Source organism: Podarcis pityusensis (genome assembly GCF_964106645.2).
Source record: "Podarcis pityusensis genome assembly, chromosome: 9".
Lineage (NCBI taxonomy): Eukaryota > Metazoa > Chordata > Lepidosauria > Squamata > Lacertidae > Podarcis > Podarcis pityusensis.
Genome location: NC_138034.1, coordinates 71326133 through 71346148, shown reverse-complemented (window position 1 = coordinate 71346148; position 20016 = coordinate 71326133). Strand labels below are relative to the sequence as shown.

At 44.5% G+C, this 20016-nt stretch overlaps 1 long non-coding RNA gene across 1 annotated transcript in view; it reads left to right on the top strand.

Moving 5' to 3' along the window:
- LOC308485467 overlaps positions 1-19564 on the top strand; it is a 175300-nt gene extending 155736 nt beyond the window's left edge. The window contains exon 3 of the long non-coding RNA XR_013990537.1: positions 19389-19564. This is a non-coding gene — a long non-coding RNA (uncharacterized lncRNA). The remainder of the gene's footprint in view (positions 1-19388) is intronic.
- The last annotated feature ends 452 nt before the right edge of the window (positions 19565-20016 follow it).

Genomic DNA, 20016 nt, shown 5'->3' with positions numbered 1-20016 from the left:
GGCAGAAATTGTGGGTTGTCTTATACACGGATAGCAGAGGGGGGACGGTTGATTAGTGGCCGCAGCCAGCAGGAGATTGGCAGTGGCAATTGTGCTTGTGATTGGTTGCAGCGGCAATGCCTGCTGCCGATTGGCTGGGGCTGCAGCAATTGGGCAGGCTATTTACGGCAGTGGCAAGGCATGCTAATGGTAGGGCCAGCCAAGCAGTCAAACCTCGGCTCCTGAACGGCTCCGTTTTCGAACGATTCAACTCCTGAATGCCGAAAACCTGGAAGTAAATGCTCCAGTTTTTGAATGTTTTTCGGAAGCAGAACATCCGCTGCAGCCTCTGTTGAACACAGGAAGCTCTTGCAACCAATTGGAAGCTGTGATTCAGTTGTCGAATAGGCTTCCGGAATGGATTACGTTCGACAACTGAGGTTTGACTGTATATAGAATTGGAGTGCTCCAAGTTATCCTTTGTTCAAGCATTCTCTAGCCACATTCAACTCCCGATTCTTTTCTGTTCTGTGCTTCCATAGGCCCACCCCAGCTGAATTTTTTTTGCATAAATGAAGGAGATGGCATTACCTTGCAATGCAAAACTCCCTTCAAATCCAGGGGTGGAGGTGGATGGGTATGTGTGATTTATGTGCTTTCAGTCTCACAGTGTATGTGACCTTGCCTATTTTTACATTTGCCCATTTACTCTGCTTATCATCTGCTTTGTATACGAGGAATACATATTCCCTGAGTGATTGGTTGAAGAAATCCAATACTGAGAAAAATAACGATGGCTCAAGGTGACCCAACGCGTGATGCTCATCTTGGTACAATTTGAGGCACCAAGTGCAATGGATGGATTCCCAGCACTGAAAATCTCCAGGGAACCAGAAAACACAGTTCAGATTTCTAACAAGCCCAGATTCTAAGGGATTTATTTCCCCTTTGTAGTCAAGCAGGCTAGAAACCCTCGTGGGTTATGAATCCAGACAACATGGACCAAGGCTTTTGAAAATGTTTTCAGGGCACCTGCACATTGTCTCCAGTGGTTTTTTCTAGGGGGAAAAAGGTGCCACTACTGCATACTGTTGAGAAAAAAAGCACAGACCAAAAGAATCCTGGGAACTGCAGTTTGCTCATCAGAGCTGCATTTCCCAACACACTTAACATACTTTGAAGTATGGAGTGTACACAGCCTCAGAGGCATGCTGGCTCTGGCACTGGAGATCATGGAATCGTAGAATTGCGGCATTGTAGTGTTGGAAGGGATCCCAAGAGTTATCTAGTCCAACCCCCTGCAATGCAGGAATCTCAACTATATCATACATGATAGATGCCCATCCAACTACTGTAATTCTCTCTATGCGGGGCTGCCCTTGAAGCTGTCCCAGAAACTCCAGTGGGTGCAGAATGCTGCAGCGAGGCTCCTCACGGGGTCTCTGCCATGGGAACATATTCACCCAGTGCATTTCCAGCTGGAGTACAGGGTCTCGGTGGAGTACAGGGTCAGATTTAAGGTGCTGGTTTTGACCTTGAAAGCCCTTCACGGCCTAGGACCCTCATACCTACGGGACCACCTCTCCTGGTATGCCCCACGGAGGACCTTAAGGTCCATAAATAGCAACACCTTAGAGGTCCTGGGCCCTAAGGAAGTCAGATTAGCCTCAACCAGAGCCAGGGCCTTTTCAACACTGGCCCCGGCCTGGTGGAACGCTCTGTCTCATGAGACCAGGGCCTTGTGGGATCTGATTTCTTTCTGCAGGGCCTGTAAGACAGAGTTGTTCTGCCTGGCCTTTAGCCTGGAATCAACTTGATTCCCTCCCCCTCTTTCCTTTTTCCTTTCTCTTTCTGTGATGGAACTCCTATTTGGGGACTTCCCTTGCTTTTTTCTGGCCCACGTAGGACCAGTCTGGATAATTGGCCTTGGTGAAGATTTCATGTTTTCCTCCCCAAAAAGTTTTTGATTTGCATTTCTACTGAAATGAGGCTGCATTTTAATGTTGTATTTTAATCAATTGTTTTTATACCTGGTGTTAGCTGCCATGAGCCTGGTCTTGGCTGAGGAGGACGGGGTATAAATAAAATTTATTATTATTATTATTATTATTATTATTATTATTATTATTAAAAACCTCCAAAGAGAGTCCATCACCTCCTGAGGGAGACCATTCCACTGTCAAACAGTTCTTACTGTCAGAAGGTTGTTGCTTATGTTTGGTCAGAATCTCCTTTCTTGCTGCCATCGTGACTTACCGCCACTGATATGTCTTTGTAGAACGGTGATATCTCTGGAGACGGACTAGCGTGTTAATTGCCTACATTCATTAAGTGCTGTGCAAAGTATATTTACAGTGCAAGCGTATGCATGTTTTTGCAGAAGCATGTCCTATGGGATTCAAGCAGACTGGCTCCCCACGTACATGCACGCACAATTGCAAACCTTAGACTAACTTGTCTTCTTCTTCTTCTTCTTCTTTTGTGATCACTCGTAGCTGAATAAGATTGTCTTCCATAAACATGGTCTTAACAGTGAGTCCGTAAATGACTGTGGAGGCCAATTCTGGATCCACACATCCTTCCACAGTGGGGACATAGGTTTCCGGGTGGGAGTTGATCATGGTGGGGTTTTGCCAATCGTGCCTTCCTCTTAGCACGTTTCTCCCTTGCATCCTGAGTTTGAGTGTCCTCAAAACCCATGACACCTTTGGTAAAGGCTGTTCTCCAATTGGAGCGCTCATAGGCCAGTGTTTCCCAGTTGTCAGTGTTTATACTACTTTTTTTTTTTTGCCATGAGAGAGTCTTTAAACCCTTTTTGTTGACCACCAGCATTATGCTTTCCATTGTTAAGTTCAGAATAGTGTAGTTGCTTTGGAAGATGATAATCAGACATCTGCACAATATGACCAGTCCAACGAAGTTGATGTTGAAGAATCATTGCTTCGACACTGGTTTGGACTAACTACTACCCTGTCCACACTTTTCAAGGGAGTGGCGCGCCCCTGCGGGTTGCGTTCTATTCATGTTGCAAACTGGCCTCCGGAACAGGTCCCGTTTGCAACCAGAGGTACCACTGTATTGACATTTCCAGTCTCCATTCCTATTGCTGCTTCAACAACACTCTGATGGACATTTCTTCCCAGGACAATCAGCTGGCTTTGTTAGCATGCTGTGTTGGGGGTAAATGAATTGACTTTTGTGTCCTGCTTCTACTTGCTCCCTTGCTGCTGTGTAAGTTTGAAAAATCCATGCAAAAATTGAATTGATCTGCAAATTTCATCTCCTTTTTTGTACCAGGAAAGCAGCAGCAGAAGCACAACGTCTCTCAGAGCTCATCATGACCAACAAATTTGATATCTAAAATTGATGAACTCTCCCCCTCCCGCAAAAAAAAAAAAAACCCCAATAAGGAGCAGGAAAACAAAATAAATAATCTCCCCGGAGGCATGAATCCAACATCTGGGTCTATGAAGGAGATATGCGCACAAGGGTGTAATTAGGCTCTCATTTGAATTACAGCAATTGAATTTAATTATTCTTGTGACTTTCCATTGGGAAGGAGCATTTTGCAAATATCTCTGTCAGACGTTGAAGCGGAAGACACCCTCCCTGCTCTGCGCTGGTTTATTTGAATTGTTCTCCAATTCTAGCATTTGCCATGGACAAAATGAACTTAATGAATAATCTCGTCTCACCCCATTTATCATTGTAAGCTAGAGTTCCAAACTGCCTGCCCTCCCAAGTTGCAGGAAATGGAGATCCACAGCCGTTCTTTATTGGAATGGGAAATTAATTTTGCAATCAGTGCAAACACCTTCTGCCATGTAAGGGGGGTGGAGGCAAATGCCCATCATTATGACAGATGCCTGTGGACAGAACGCTTGCATGCTGCAAAACCCCAGGGTTTGGGTGTCGTGTGTATCTGTGCGCTCTGCAAACAGAGGGTTGCATTGAACTAAGTTCCTCTCAGAGTAGGGCCATTAACATTAATGGATCTACTTAGGCGAAGATGATGGACTTTGCAGAATTGGCCAGACTGACCTGCAGGATTTTGAATCATAATTGCAAAAAAAATATGAAGACACTAGCAGGATTGAAATAAATCCTACAATGTGGACAGCAGTGAAAGAACTAAAATGCGAGAAAAAGCAGAAAACCTGCTGAAGGGAAGAAGTCGCAAGCTCGGCAGAGCAGAAAGTTTTATGTTTGTTATTGTATTGTTGAAAATATTGTTTAAGGAGGAAAATAATAAAAAAATATATATATTTAAAATAATGGATCTAATTTGAGTAGGAGTAGGACTGATGTTTGCTGCAAGTCACAGCCATACAAAAGAAGCCGAGCCAAACCAGAGTTTAAATCATCAGCGTCACCCACAGTTGCAGCAAAATGTCCCATTTAAAATGTCGGCAGTTGGTGAGATGTAAACTGGTCCTGCTAGGCTTAATTTCACCATCACTCTGCACTAGTGATGCTGGTGAATTTCAGAACTGGGGAAGGTTGTGTAATCCACACCTAAGGATGGACAAATATGCCAACTTTGGTTTCTCTCCCTTTCTGGTTTTTCCAACCTTCAGGTCTTCTCATCTTCAGTTCAGTTTGTGATTTTTGAAGAAATGCTTATGAAAACTCATCAGCCTCCCATCCAGATGTCTCAATGGGAAGCAGCACCTGAGCACAACAACAATCTCCCCACATGTGATCTCCAGAAATTGACATTCTGCTTCAGACACTCGTTGACATAACATAGGCAGCATGGCTTGTAGCTATTGAAGCACATTTTGCAAAGTTCATCTGTGGGCCTGACACCGTTGTGAAGGTGTTAAGGTAAAGTTAAAGGGGCCCCTGACCATTAGGTTCAGTTGTGGCCGACTCTGGGGTTGCGGCACTCATCTCGCTTTATTGGCCGAGGGAGCCGGCGTACAGCTTCCGGGTCATGTGGCCAGCATGACTAAGCCGCTTCTGGCGAACCAGAGCAGCGCATGGAAACGGCGTTTACCTTCCCGCCGGAGTGGTACCTATTTATCTACTTGCACTTTGACGTGCTTTCGAACTGCTAGGTTGGCAGGAGCTGGGACCAAGCAATGGGAGCTCACCCCGTTGTGGGGATTCGAATCACTGACCTTCTGCTTGGCAAGTCCTAGGCTCTGTGGTTTAACCCACAGCGCCACCCACCCTTGTGAAGGTGTTAAGTTCTTCTATTAATGTGGTTGCTCTCTGGTCGGGGACAGAGGGTGGCGCTTGGGGGGGAATTGTCATTGCACCACTCCTTGGTGTGTGGAGTGCCTCAGGGTGCGATTCTCTCCCCGATGCTTTTTAACATCTTTATGCGCCCCCTTGCCCAGCTTGTCCAGAGTTTTGGGCTGGGTTGCCATCAGTATGCCGATGACACCCAACTCTATTTGTTGATGGATGGCCATCCTGACTCGGCCCCAGACACACTGACCAGATGTCTGGAAGCTGTGGCTGGATGGTTACGTGGGAGCCGGTTGAAGTTAAATCCTTCAAAGACAGAGGTCCTCTGGCTGGGACGGGGCGATATGGGATTGAGGGGGCAACTCCCATCTCTTGCGGGGGTGCAATTAGTGCCAGCATCGTCCGTTAAGAGTTTGGGTGTAATCTCCGATACCTCCCTCTCTATGGAGGCGCAGATTACAGCTATAACAAAGGCGGCATTTTTTCATCTCCGCCAAGCTAAGCAGTTGGCTCCTTATCTCTCTCGCCCTGACCTAGCCACTGTGATCCACGCGACGGTCACCTCCAGACTGGATTATTGTAACTCGCCCTACGTGGGGCTGCCCTTGAGACTGACCCAGAAACTCCAGCGGGTGCAGAATGCTGCAGCGAGACTCCTTACGAGGTCTTCGCTGCGAGATCACATTCACCCGGTGCTATACCAGCTGCATTGGCTCCCGGTGGAGTACAGGATCAGGTTTAAGGTGCTGGTTTTAACCTTTAAAGCCCTATACGGCCTAGGACCCTCGTACCTACGGGACCGCCTCTCCTGGTATGTCCCACAGAGAAATTTACGGTCTACAAATAAAAACATCCTGAAGATCCCAGGCCACAGAGAGGTTAGGCTGGCCTCAACTAGAGCCAGGGCTTTCTTGGCCGCGGCTCCAATCTGGTGGAACTCTCTGTCACAAGAGACTAGGGCCCTGCGGGACCTGACATCTTTCTGCAGGGCCTGCAAGACAGAGCTGTTCCACCAGGCCTTTGGTCAGGGCGCAGCCTGACCCCCTCCTCTGGCAATCTGCACAGAATTTTGCTTAATGGTTTGCATCAATTTGATTTTAATTAATTTTATAATGAATGTTTTTAGAATGTTGGATTATTTTGATTGTTGTTAGCCGCCCTGAGCCCAGCTTTGGCTGGGGAGGGCGGGACATAAATAATTTATTATTATTATTATTATTATATTATTGTGGGGTCTGGGGTTGTGACCATAAGGTTATCCACAAAAAGCCCAGGTTTGTAAATAATGTGGTACCTTAAGCATCTGTAATCTGAAGTGTCTGTAACCTGAGGTACCACTATATTACCTTTTACTTCCACCCCTTTGATTTCAGGGGCTGCTCGGAGTCGGATTCCTAATGGCTCGAGGGCCAAGAGATGAATAGAAAGGGGGATTGTGGACATCCTTGTTTTGTGCCTCTTAGAATTTCTCTGTCTTTTCCCTTTGAGTTTCTAACCTAGACTCTGTTATTGATTCTGATTTTCACTGAGGCCTTAGAGTACAGTGGTACCTTGGGTTACAAACACTTCAGGTCACAGATGCTTCAGGTTACAGACTCCGCTAACCCGGAAGTAGTACCTTGGGTTAAGAACTTTACTTCGGGATGAGAACACAAATCACACGGCGGCATGGCAGCAGCAGCAGGAGGCCCCATTAGCTAAAGTGGTACCTCAGGTTAAGAACGGTTTCATGTTAAGAACGGACCTCCGGAACGAATTAAGTTCTTAACCAGAGGTACCACTGTAAATTTGTTTAAGGATTTGTCGGAAGTTAGGGCCAAATATCATTCTGGTTAGTACTTCTAGGAAGTATTTCCGTTCCACACCATCAAAGTCTTTGAGGATGTCTAGAGACATGACCATTAGTGGGGATTTGCTTGTTTTGCTGTGTTCTATCAGGTTTAGTATTTTCCTAATGGGGTCTGTTTTATTCCGATCTTTGTCGAACCTTTTCCCTCTTTAAAGCCATCCAAGTTGCTGAGAGCAAATCCCATGGTTTGTCTATGCACTGCCTGAAGATGTAGCTCCTTCTGTCTGTTCCGAATCTTCCGACACTCAGCTTCTCTGAATGGCCCTGGTTTCTAGTGTTTTGAAAAGCGGAGACAAACTGTTCTTGAGACAGTTTCATTTCACGAACCTCTGCCACGTCTTCCCCTTGTTCACCTTTTCCTTCTAAACCGAAAAGCCGCAGATGTTGTAACCTTTCTCCAAAGGGGAACCAGCCCCTTAGTCATTTTGGTTGGCCTTTTCTGAATGTGCGGTGTGTTATTTAAAATGAGATACAAGGCCAGGGAGAAAGTGGGGAGGTTGTTACAAAGTTCGCAGCACGTAGTAAGAGTAGATTTTAGCCTTCCCAGCCACAATCTCTGTGAAAATAACACACCCAAAGCAATTAGCATTTGGGTGAACAAACTTTCACTGACATTAATAGGAGCTTTTTTTGCTTGTTTGCTAAAACTAATTGCCACATGGTAGGGCAACATAGAAACTTCAGCTGGAGATGGAAGATTCAAACCTCCACTCCCCATTCACTGCGATGTTGATGAAGAGTGAGAGGAGAATGTACCTGATATTTCAATTGTTAAAACTTTTTTAAAAATCTATTTAACAGGATTAATATACTGCTTAGCTAAGTGGCTTTTTAATACATAAAATATACATCAAAATTGCCAGCAAAGCAAGTTATTATTAAACACAAGTTAGCCTAATTTTCTTCAAAATAAAATCAGCAGTTTTAAAAATATGCAGCACCAAATAAAACCACGGGCTAAAATACTTGTCAAAAGTACATGTCTGGGCAGGCTTGCTTTAAGCAACAACAGCAAAGGTTTTAGCTCCAAACAGTACAGTGGTATACCTCTGGTTATGAACTTAATTTGTTCCGGAGATCCGTTCTTATCCTGAAACTGTTCTCAACCTGAGGTGCCACTAATGGGGCCTCCTGCTGCCCCCACCATGCAATTTCTGTTCTCATCCTGAGGTAAAGTTCTTAACCTGAGGTACTACTTCCAGGTTAGTGGAGTCTGTAACCCGAAGTGTTTGTAACCCGAGGTGTTTGTAACCCGAGGTACCACTGTACTGTAAAAGCACCCACCTAATATCAATGGGCAGGGGCTGCCACACGAAGAGATCGATTGCTTGCAAGTGCAGAAGTAATATTACGTGGCACTTTCAGCTTACAGAGACACCTGGACACGATGTACTCAGGTCTTCCTGAGTACAATAACCTTGCTCAGCCACCCAGCTTGCCTTCACCTCCTTCCTAAATCACAGCACATTCTTTGCTGACAGAGCCCACACACCCAGCTTTGGGTTTGCAGAAGGAGAGATGTCAAAACTGCTCCTGGACACCATTCTTACTGCCAGCTTGGTTTATGAATGCTGTTCGCTCTTGTGAAGACTCATAAACTAACAGTATACAAAGCCAAAGGAGAGTAATAAATTTCCCCCATGAAGCTTCAAACACATTGTTTTATTACCTAGGAAGTTTTCACATATTTTCAGTTCCGTAGTTACACATTCCTGCAAAAAGGCAAGGGAGTAGGAAGTTACTACAGCACAAAGCTGTACTCGTTCAGCTGTCTGTAAAGGTTGGCTGCTCTTGACAGGGCTACTACTACAACAACAACAACAAGCTTTAGAACAACAAGCTGTCATGTTAGGGGTCCACATATTCAGTTATGACAGTTGTGGGGATGCCTGAACACACAATTTGGTGAACAGGTGAGTGGGGGTGGGGTGTGCCCCTGACTGGCTGTAGAGCTCCTCTTTTTTACCTCCCCCATACTTATGGGGGTCCTGTTCTTGGAGTGGCATTTTTGATTGGTTTAATCGGTTTTCAGTTTGGGCAGGAAAGACTAGTTGTGATCTGGTGTGGTAAATACCCGAAGCATTAATGGATTAACAGCAGTCTTGTCACCCTACATTGCCTTGGCGTTGGGTCCTTTGGGGTGCCCTGTAGACTTGACAGGCGCACTGGGGGGAATGTCAAACCAGCAGGACCACTGCGTGCTTGCTGGGTTCACACACTCAAGGTTTTCATAGCAAGGAGGAGAAATGCCTTCCAGTCCTTTGCTGTAGGTCCACAGGTGAAGCTTGTAAACATGCCCAGGGTTGAGGAGGGCATTTCCCTGCCAGGACTATATTTTGAATTGGCTAACTTTACTTATTTGGTTATTTGCAGATCCTCTACGTTGTTACATTCAAATAAATGTTATCTTCTCCACCACAGTTAAGGCTCCTTGTGTGTTCTTTATGGGTGTGTGGGCAATGCATTTTTATCTTCACTAGCATATCCATTTACATGCACAACTGATCACTGTACATCCATTTTTTGTGTACACATAATTGGTAGGAGAACTGCATTGTAAAATTTGAAGGAGTGCACATTTGATAAGATCGCTGTGTTTCAGTTTGTTGTTGTTGTTTAGTCGTTTAGTCACGTCCGACTCTTCATGACCCCATGGACCAGAGCACGCCACACACTCCTTTCTTCCAAAAAGTGTTTTGGCACCTGCACTGTGGGCAACATCTCCGAATAATTTTTAATGGTTTTAATATTTCCACTTTGCCACTTCAGTGTAATTAGAAATGAACTCATTGAATCATAGAATTGTACAGTTGGAAGGGATCCCCCTGCAATGCAGGAATCTCAACTAAAGCATCCATGACAGATGACCATGCCAATTCATTGGATAGCTAATGGGTGCTTTAAGTGAATTAATTTTCCAGATAATAGCTCCAGGGGCTGGGAATTGTATTATTTAATTTTGATGGAGGAAATTTGTTGTTGTTGTTTAGTCATTTAGTCGTGTCCGACTCTTCGTGACCCCATGGGCCAGAGCACGCCAGGCACTCCTGTCTTCCACTGCCTCCCGCAGTTTGGTCAAACTCATGCTGGTAGCTTCGAGAACACTATCCAACCATCTGGTCCTCTGTCGTCCCCTTCTCCTTGTGCCCTCCATCTTTCCCAGCCTCAGGGACTTTTCCAGGGAGTCTTCTCTTCTCATGAGGTGGCCAAAGTATTGGAGCCTCAGCTTCACGATCTGTCCTTCCAGTGAGCACTCAGGACTGATTTCCTTCAGAATGGAGAGGTTTGATCTTCTTGCAGTCCGTGGGACTCTCAAGAGTCTCCTCCAGCACCATAATTCAAAAGCATCAATTCTTCGGCCATCAGCCTTCTTTATGGTCCAGCTCTCACTTCCATACATCACTACTGGGAAAACCATAGCTTTAACTATACAGACCTTTGTCGGCAAGGTGATGTCTCTGCTTTTTAAGATGCTGTCTAGGTTTGCCATTGCTTTTCATTGTTTCAGTTAGGATGCTTTTTCAAAAAGTGCAAATCAGATCATTTTGCCTTGAAATGCAAACTGACTTGTATTTCTCCTGCACCCCTCAATATGCCTCAATGAGACAGTCTCATCTATACAGCTTCCTCCATGTGTGTGGCTTTCTGCCTCCCTCCTTCCCTCCAGGGCTCTATTTATATACTTTGACTCTGATAATTTACATTGTATGGACTGTCCCATTTGGTTCCCTCCGTCGGCTCCCATTATACAGATTCCTGTTCAACTTAAGAATAACACTATTGATTTATTCCACCTGGCAGCTCGGCCATGGTGCTGTGCCATAATAACAGACGATGTGATTAAACCGTTGATTCATTGGTTGACTGTTTTCCATGGAGAGAGTCCTTTACAGATACTTTCCTCTTATCAAATGCCTTTAGAGCCTCCTCAGATATGAAATATTGGCTTAACGCCCTGCTCAGATTTAAGTGCAAATATTGGCAGCATGCTGTATATATTAAATATGAGATTCTAAAATCCAGCAATCCCCCCCCCCCATTTCCTCTAGCCCTCCCTGTGAGTTGGTGGGCAGACTTAATAGTGCAGAGTCCGTTCCCTCAAGTTATTGTGCTGGCCTCACCGATTAGGATTTCCACAAAATTGCACCTCCCCTTTGACCACATTTTAATGCAATTTCTTTTCTCATTAATTAATAGGGAATGGCAGAATAATAATAAAAAACCCACTGGAGAATTTCCCCAGCACAGCACTCATTTCCGATGCAAAATTACCTGTTCTGATAGGAGTCTGATTCAGAAAGACCGAGCCAGTTCCCCATAGGAGCTTTTATGAATTCACTTATTTCTCTTGGTACATTAGTAGATCTCCCAAGACGCCCTAATGTGCTCCAGTATACCACATGGTAATGACTCCATTAGAAAACCTAAATAGTTGCACGGAAGTTTCTTTTGGGATTGCTACTAACGTACCAGCAGAGTTATATCATCGTTATAGGGTGGAAGGGAGCCATTTCCCAGGTCGATTGCCAGATATCTGAGTTGGACCTCTGGCTCAATGGTGTGGATTCAGAGAATCATAGAATTGTAGAGTTGGAAGGGACCCTGAGGGTCATCTAGTCCAACCCCCTGCAATGCCAGAATATGCAGATGTCACATAGGGGGATTGAACCTGCAACCTTGGTGTTAATAGCACCATGCTTCAACCAACTGAGCTATCCAAGGCCCTAGCTGGTAGCTTACTGGTTCAGATCATCCCAATTAGATGATAATTGCTAGGATAGTTTTTTTTAAAAAAACAACAACACACACACCCAATCTCTTGAAAATTTGGGGAAATGATGTGTGTTGTCTTTCCACTTATTAGAATTTTCCATGCATTTATTGTGCAGTGAAATGGGGCATAAGTAGTGTTTACTGGTGGATACTGCTGGAATTTTTAGGAATGTTTGTGGGTGTTCTAAACTTCCCTGTGTTAGGTGATCTTCTTTATAGTGTAACAGATATTAGGAAAAGGACTGGCGGCTGACTCTTAATGAGCTGCCTTGCAAAGGATGTTTCTCATGAATAAGCAAGACCATAATAGAACAAAGCCCTTATAGTTCCATGGACAGCTTGAATCATCATCCACGCAATTCTTCAACTGAACTCATGCAAGGGGATAAATGTAAATGTTTCCTCTGCTTTGTTTCCACAGTTTTCCATTATTATGAACTATTCCACAGCAGGGGGGAAATTTGCGGCGAGTCAAGGTCACCTTTGCTGCACGAAAGCAACCTGGGGGCCTGTAAAAATCCACCTTTTTCTTCTTAGAAATAAATGTGCAAGGTTGTCAGCCAGCAGAACTATTCTCTGACAGTATGGTTAGTATTAGGGAGCTGAGAAGTCAGTCAGTGTCAGATTAGAGATGGGGAAAACTCCAGCTTTTTGGGGGGGGGGGAATGAAATGGAGGAAAGAACTTTGCTTATTCCAAGAGCAATTCAAACTATGGCCACATTCACCCTACATTTTTAAAGCACTGTGATATCACTTTAAACAGGCATAGCTTTCCTGAAAGAATCCTGGGCTTGCTGGGGGAGCTGCGGGGTGTGTGTGTGTGTGTGTGTGTGTGTGTGTGTCAAACCCTGTTGCAGTCCTGATAATCCCGCTGGGGGCAGGACAAGGGTCACACACCACTTTGGGGAGCTATCCAAAATTGTATCCCACCCACCCCTGAAAAATCCTTTATTATAATGTTAAAATAATAGTTCAGTGAGAAATATAGAATGAAATAAAATACAAAAAGAAAAACAAAAAAGAGAAAAACTTGGCATGGTCGGCCAATTGGTGCCAAAGAAGGATATAACTTTTTTTATGTATGCAACAACAGCAGCAAGAATACTCATTGCGAAGTATTGGAAGATACAAGATTTACCCACCCGGGAAGAATGGCAGATGAAGTTGATGGACTACATGGAATTGGCGGAAATGACTGGCAGAATCCGAGACCAGGGAGAAGAGTCGGTGGAAGAAGATTGGAAAGAGTTTAAAGACTATTTACAGAAATACTGTAAAATTAATGAATGTTAGAAAAATGTTGGAATGAAGTTTTATGGCTTTAGTAGAAATGTTATAAGGAATTAAGTATAAATATATTAATAGAGTATTAAAGGGAAAAATAAGGTTAGAATGCGTTAAGATAATTATAGGATAGAAAACAGAGGAAGATGGAAAGGAATTGCTGAAACAATTAACAGAAGTGGAATACAAAAAGGGAGGTGTGAGGAGGTCGTGGAAATAAGTGAACGAAAGATAAGATAATGAAATGGTTTTGTTTTTGTTTTATTAGTATTATGTGTTAGTGTTTTGTAGTGTCTTTGTATTGTGTTGCTTTTTTTTTTTTAGTTTTTAAATTGTTGGAAAATTAATAAATATTATTTTTTAAAAAAGAAAGAAAAACTGTGAAAACCAAAAAAAACACCCCTGGGTTCACAGCCATTACTGTGTAAATTAAAGCGCAATCTCAAGAAACGGCACAATAAATTGGATGCAACAACGTCAACAAAACCCTGACTTGATGCAAAGAAAATACAAAGCAAATGTTATGACTAGCAAATACAGCCATATTTTATCGGAACTTGCTATCCCTGTGACTGACTTCTCATATAAATAAGAAATGGTCACCAAATGGCTGCAAAATCCATTGTTTTAGCTACACCCCAAGATATCTTTAATTTATGAGTCTTTTTTTTTCCTTCCAGAAACAAGGATAAACATTTGCATTTCTGAGTCTGCACCACTCCTCTGAAAACTTGCTCATGTCTGGGGACCCTGCTGGGCTAAAACGTGGGGTAGAATTTTTAGCAGTGAATAAGTCAATGTCCATTCTCATACTTTTTAGAGTGTGGTTTTGTACTTTACATGCACTCCCTTTCCATCTGCTAACTTCCACACATTATGAACTTTATTTTTGATTCCGCTCCCATTAAAATATTTCTAGGAGAAGATGCTAAATGCAAGCCTCTGCTCACAGTGTCTTCAGTTCAGTGTCTTCAGTTCTTCTCCTGCAATGAAGAAACAACGGCTCAGAGTTAAAGGGTAAAGGGAAGCCTTCTCGTGAGTGAACCGGTTCACTAGGAAATATATCAGCATGTTGGATGGGACAGGGGTGGTGCTGTGGTTTAAACTACTGAACCTCTTGGGCTTGCCGATCAGAAGGTTGGCGGTTCAAATGCCTGTGATTGGGTGAGCTCCTGTCACTCTGTCCCAGCACCTGCCAACCTAGCAGTTCGAAAACATACCAGTGCAAGCAGACAAATAGGTGGCGGGAAGGTAAACAGCGTTTCCATGAGCTCTGGCTTCCATCACAGTGTTCTGTTGTGCCAGAAGCGGGTTTAGTCCTGCTGGCCACATGACCCGGAAAGCTGTCTGGGGACAAACGCCGGCTCCCTCGGCCTGAAAGCGAGATGAGTGTTGCAACCCCATAGTCGCCTTTGACTGGACCTAACCATCCAGGGGTCCTTTACCTTTACTGCATTACCTCTCAACTTGAATCCTCACTGAGCTGTTGATCTTGCCAAGATCGATACAAGCTGGAAGTGGCCTTCTCTCTGCTATTCTCCTCTCGCACTCTCTACTGGAGCCTATCACGGAGAACAAAGTTCAAAATTCAGGTGTGGAGTGATGCGAAATCCAAGGGATGGTGTGATCATGTAGCTGACATTTTCCAAAGAACATGCTTCCACAAAGGGATGCATGATCTGAGAGCTGCGTCCATCATACATGCAGGACATAACAATCTGCCACCCCCCAAATTGAGCAGCCGGTTGTTGTTGACTGTTTATGCTAGCATCTGAATTGCAAAAGTTCAATATTCAATGGATATATAGTTGGGTGCATCCCAATATCTGGGCAGCAGGAGACACCAGGTATGTCTGTGCTTACTCAGGATATTTATTATTATTATTATTATTATACCCCACCTTTCCTCCAAGGAGCTCAAGGTGACGTACTTGATTCTCCCTCTACACATTTTATCCTCACAACAACCCGGTGAGGTAGCCTAAAGATGGTGACTAGCCCAGTGAGCTTCATGGCTGAGTAGGGATTTGAACTGGGGTCTCCCAAGTCCTAGCCCAGCACTCTAAGCATTCTGCCACACCGGCTCTAGATACAGTCATACCTCGGGTTAAATGTGCTTCAGGTTGAGCGCTTTCGGGTTGTGCTCCACGGTGACCCGGAAGTAACAGAGCGCGTTACTTCTGGGTTTCGCCACTCGCACATGTGCATATGGTCAAAATGACATCACGTGCATGTGCGGAAGCAGCAAATTGTGACCAGCGCACACGCAGACGTGCACTCGCGGGTTGCGTTCGCTTCTGGATGAGAACAGGGCTCCGGAACGGATCCCGTTCGTATCCAGAGGTACCACTGTATAGAGATGCACACAAACATAATGCAAGATGCAAATGCATCAGATTATACTCAACACAAAACAAACTGAAAATAACCAATAACAGCTAAGGTAAAGTCCTATACATGTCCCCCCCCCCCCCCAGGTATTGCAGTACTCTTTTGCCTGTCCCTTTGCACAGTGCCAAACAGGAGACTAATAGACAATAAATTCCCAGTCTGGATGAGGTAGACACATTAAACAAAAAAGGAGGAAGAAAAAGAACCATTTCCAAGGCAGGTTCTGTTGGTAGAGGAAGCAACAGTGAATTCCAAGTTCCATTCTTGTCGCTGCTGCCAGTTTTATAGTGATGCTTCTGCCACCAGTTGCCAGGAGGAATGCAATCACTGTCACTGGTAAGTCCTCCCTTTCAAAAGTCAGCAAACCTGTACTCCATTTTCAACGCCTCCCATGGCAAAGCGAAAAGCAGGGGGTGGGCATTTTGGTTCCTCCTTTATTCTAGGGCGAAGCTTCAGGAATCAGGGGCAGCGAAGGAGAATGGTGGTGCTGGGAAAATATTGGAGGGAGCAGGAAATTCTGAGGTGGCAGAGTTACAGGAACAGGGATTCTATCTTGCAAAGATTGGAAGAATTCTCCCCCACACATCAAAAATATCAAGCATTTTTTTTACAAGGAAAAACTGCCCCAAAGAGGGCATCAAGACAATTAACATAACTAGTAATTTAACAATCTGTTTCCAGGAGCCTGAAGATCTGGCACCTTTACCATGGAATTATTGGGAAATATTTCTATTTTTGGACAAATGAAAACAGCAGTGGGAGGCGGTGCTGCAAATACTAATTTGATATATACAGTACATTTGTAATTATGCTAATTGTTTTATGCAAATCTAAGTAGGGTAATGCATATATAAACAGGCAACTGTCTTTTAAGGAGCAAGGGATTTGTCTCTGTTTTCAGGGGACTGGTTTTTCAGTAAGGAGAACATGTCAAGGTTTCAAATTCTTGTAGTAAACATTTTTATTTTAAATATCTCTTGACGCCCCTCTTTTTAAAGGTATGGTTCAGACTACCGAAGGATCAAAAGCAAAAATTCTAGACAAGCTCAAATCATCTTGGTTCAACCTTTTCTGACATTCACCAGTACACCTGAAAACCCAGACAACTTCCATTCACTACCCTCACTTCTATAAAATAAATCAATAGAGTTTCTTGTTTATAGCCAATGGCCATCACAATACAGTATGAGCACAAATCGCACAACCACAAAATGAAATACATTTCATGCACCAGATCAGGACAAATGAACAATGTGCACTTCTATAACTTGATATTTACCAGGGTGAACTGGGAAGTGTTCAGAACGGCAGAGAAATTGCTTGAAACCTATTATAGCAGCTCAAGTAGAAGGCCTGGGAGAAGGGGAATGTTTTTGCCCGGCACCAAAAGATATGTTGTGAAGGCAAGCCTGCCTGGCAAGAACATCCCACAAATGGGAAGTTCTGTTTCTTGTGTTGCTGTTCTCAGGACCTCTCATGGAGGAGGCACAGAAAGAAAGGCCTCAGAGGATGATTGCAGGCTTTGGGGTGGTTCCTATGGAGACAGGTGGTACTTGAGGTATTGTGGTCCTGAGCCATTTAAGGCTTTATAGGTCAAAGCAGTGCTTTTTTCTGAGGGGGAAACAGGGGTATGCATAACCCTAAACATTTTGTGAATCCTTGTACTTTTGTCCATTTAGTGTATTAATTTCCCCCCGATTTGAACTATAAATTGGTGGTAGTACAAGAGTACTACCCCTAAACATTTTCTTTTTTAGAAAAAAAGCACTGGGTCAAAGCCAGCATTCTTAATGAATGAATGAATGAATGAATGAATCTTTCTTTGCGTCAGCTATCGGCCATAGCAATAAAACAACAATATGATATACAAAGAATAGAAATAAAAAGTCAATTATATAAAATACATTTTAGGGTTTTGAATGAATAGTCAAATAGTGGATCTTATTCTAATTGCCCTAGCTAAAAACCTTGCAGAATTTGCTGTCACCTGGTCATCTTGTTCTGCCAAGAGAAAGGACATTGTGGCAGTGGTTGGGTGACCTGGAATGGACAATAAAAGAGGGGTGATAACCTCATTCCTCTTTATAACTAATTCAATCAAATCTAATGCAGTCAGGACATGATTGGCATCATATGCTCAAACCGTCTTGCCCTGCTGAGCCACCTGGTCACTGAATTCTGCACTGGCTGAAGTTTCTGAACTGTTTTGCAGCAGGCAAAGCAGATTGAGGGATGCCTTGGTCTTACTGCTCAGGTGCCTGCTTTGAAACCTCCAACACCTCATACAGAAAGGACACCTACTTCAACAGGTGTAATTTCTGGCATCAGAGCCACACAAGAGTTGCTGTGAGAGTCAGAACAGACAGTGTCATGGAGATCAGCCGAGGTCTAAAGGGAAATGCGATATTCATAGCAAATGAGCCTGCATCTCGGCCTCTCTAAACAAGTGCCATGACGAAGGAAATAAAGATGACTGTGCTCCCTTGGGAAAATGTGGAGCTCATACCCCAGAACTTTATGTATTTGTTTTAGCCTATATGGTGCTTAAAATTACCCTGGGAAATATAGTCACAGGCTACAGGAAGGTTATGTTTCCTCTGAGCTGTAATTTCCCAGATTAAATGAATACAGACAGGCAGAACATAAGGATTCCCCTTGGACTTCTGACTTGTACTGTCACACCAATCTGCAGCTTCAATCTCCTATTCTACCTGTCCTACTGATATGAGAAGTCTCAGTAAGAGAATGACACCATTAAACACTTGACTATAGTTGTGGTTGTTGACCTTGGATCTTCTCAGAAGAATTTCCCCAAAGGGTCCTTTTTTTTTTTTTTTTTGGTGGTTCCCCTTCAACAACCACCCTATGATAAAGCTTCTCATGGCAAGGGGTGTGGCTTCCGGTTGGTTTCATATCCTGGTACTTACCTGACCTGGACTTCTTAGCTTCAACTTGGTGGTGGCCATTGCCCATGTTGGCTGGGGTTGATGGAGTCCAACCATTTCTGGAGGACCACAAGTTCCCCAGACCTGCCTTATATGGAGAAATATTTTTGTCTGAGTCTTGAGAACTGGGAAATGCCTCCTATCCCAGAAAACTAAGTTTGTTTTTCCTTCTTGCTCCTCTCATCAGGTTGTATAAATATTCACCAGTGTCCTTTGTCCTCCATTTCTGTCCCTTTATTTTTTTTTCTTTCCACAGTAAAACTGAAATAAAATCTTTGGTAGTAACATCAACTGTCAACTTCATAAGAACCTAAGAAGAGCCTACAGGATCAGGCAAATGCCCATCTAGTCCAGCTTCCAGTTCCAATTGTGGCCAACCAGGTGCCCATGGGAAGCCCATGAGCAGGACAGGAATGCAACACACTCCCCACTTGTGATTCTTCAACTGGTACTCAGAGTCATATCACCTCCAACAGCACAGGAGGAGCCTAGCTATCCTGGTGTCAGGGACTGGTCATAGGAGGAGTGGTGGAGACCGTCTCCCCATCCTGACCCTCCCAGGGAGGAGGAAGAGGAAGACAGTATAGATTTACAACAGTGGTTTGCGGGAGGTCACAGCACAGAGGCAGATTAGGGGAAAAGTTGGGAAATAATGGGAGAGGGGGAGAAGGAGGCAGAACCAGAGCAGCAACTGGCTGACACAGTGTCATCAGAAAGCATCCCAGACCCTCCATCTCCCAGAATCCAGTGAGCCTTGAAAGTAGGAGAGCAAAGAGCTCAAAGACAGAGGGCACATAGCAGTGTGCTGGGCCTTGGGGTAACCCGAGTAACACGGTCCAGGTCCAGTCCCAAATCCAAGGGTTCCATGAGGAGTCAGTCTGACAGGGCCAAGGCAGGAAACCAGGCAAGGTCAGGCACAGGATCTCAGGCAGGTTCTAGCAAACAGCAACGTTGCTTCCACAACCTGGAGGGGGGTCCAGCAGCCTTTTATCTCTTTCAGGGTAACGGCCGGTCCTGATCCCCCGGTGACTCACCTCCCTGTTTTGCCCGGAGGCGAGCACTCCTCCTGCGAGTACTCAGGTCTCTCCTTCTCTCAGACCTTAGTCTCTGCAGCTCTGGAGATGTCGGTGGGTTACTAGACCCAGGGGCCGCCTAAGCCTCCCCTGACCAAACCAGTAGTGGAGCAGCTGCAAGTGATGGCCCAGCTGAAGGCAATGAGGTAATCCCCACATCTGGAGCCAGTGCAGGCTCAGGCCCCTGACTCAGCCCAGCTGGTGCTTGTTGCAGGGGAACCTGTGCAGACTGGGGCTCTTCAGAAATAGGCCCAAGACTAGGTTCAGCTGCCGCCTGAGGCAAAGGATCTGGTCATAGCTGCCAACTTACAGATTTGAAAATAAGGGACCAGCAGCCTTGAAAATAAGGGATCAGCAGCCAAAATAAGGGACCTGCAGCCTCACCTGTTCCAGGCACTCCAGTCTTCCTGTCCTCCTGCAGTCTGGTCAAACTCATGCTAGGTAGCTTCGAGAACACTGTCCAACCAACTTTGTAACCAGAGGTTCAACTGAATAGAATCTGAATCACATGCACCACAAGGCCAA